Raw genomic sequence first — 1,379 nt, 5'->3', positions numbered from 1 at the left:
AAAAAAAAAAAAAAAAAAAAAAAAATTGAAACAAATACGAATGTTTTTCTCTGTGTACAGCCATACTTCCAGATAAAACTCAAACATTTCTTCACTAACATTCTTCTTTTGTCTGTTTTTCAGTTCCTGTTAACTTATGGCTTAAAGCTTTCTATATAGTACCAGTACCAGCTAGTCTCACCAATGTGCAGGGGCTTCTTTTTTTTTCCTTTCTTTTTTTTTACTTTATACAGTGAAACTTCTATTGTCTGGCTCTTCTTTCAGTTTTTTTCATTCCAATTTACTTTCACTGTTTTTCCCAAATTACCATTTCCTGACACACTGTTTCAGTTTCTTTTATGTCCTTGTTGGGCCTAATACTAGACCACACTTAATTTACAATGAAACCATTTGGAAAAAAAAAAGGATATGGAAAAGCACATAAAGTGATCAGATGCCTCCTGTATCATAGAAAAGCTGAGATTGAAAAGTTGAAGGTATCAGAAAATAGCACTGAGCTAAAATATTGCTTGACTGCATATTTTGCTCAGCCTCACTGTCTGTATATTGGCCAACCTTGATTAAGTGTCAAGAATGTTGAGTAATCTGGATTCTAAGGTGAATCTTTTAACAAGGTAATGCAGGCATCTGAAAACTGATTTGCCCTTGATGTAGAATTTATTGAATCTATATGCTAATGAAATTATTTCTCCGTCTGCAGCCATAGAACCAGTTTGTGATCTCACCGCATCTAACAAGCTAAGCACTGTTGTACCAAGTCAGTACTTGCATGAGAAATTTGCAGGAAAAATCTAGATGTGAAAGAAAAGATGTCATTTTTTTTCTTTCTCTGTCATGATTGACCTTTTGCTCTCCTACAGTATAGGAAGGAACTGTAATATTTGATATATAATTAATATTAATGGGATATTAATGAGATATTAATGGGATATTTCCTAATGGTTCAAAATAGTGCATTGACACACAGGACAATAAATAGATTTTTTTTAAAATCCTAAATGACTTAGAAACAGTTATTTTCTGGCTGAGGAATACTTTAAATATATATTCAGGGATGACAGGATTTTTTTTACATTTGGAATGTTGTCAGTAAAAATATTCTGAATAGTATCAGTAAGGTTAGGTACAGACATAGGCAGACAAGGTGAATCTGATATCTTTTATTAGACTAACTTAAATAGTTGGAAAACAATTATTAAGCAAGCTTTCGGGTTCAAAAACCCTTCATCAGGCTAAGGAAGTTTCAGCAGTTGGTGTGTGCTCTTCCTGGATGGAATGAAAAGTAAAGAAGGCAGAGGCTGGGCTGGTGACCAGACAGATAGTCAGTGAAAGTGTAGATTGAGGAGTCAATGGGTGAGAGACAGGCTGGGTGGGTGGGG

Source organism: Gavialis gangeticus, unplaced genomic scaffold, assembly GCF_001723915.1.
Source record: "Gavialis gangeticus isolate Ggan-Ray unplaced genomic scaffold, GavGan_comp1, whole genome shotgun sequence".
Taxonomy (NCBI): domain Eukaryota; kingdom Metazoa; phylum Chordata; order Crocodylia; family Gavialidae; genus Gavialis; species Gavialis gangeticus.
Note: the sequence above shows the minus strand (reverse complement) of the source record.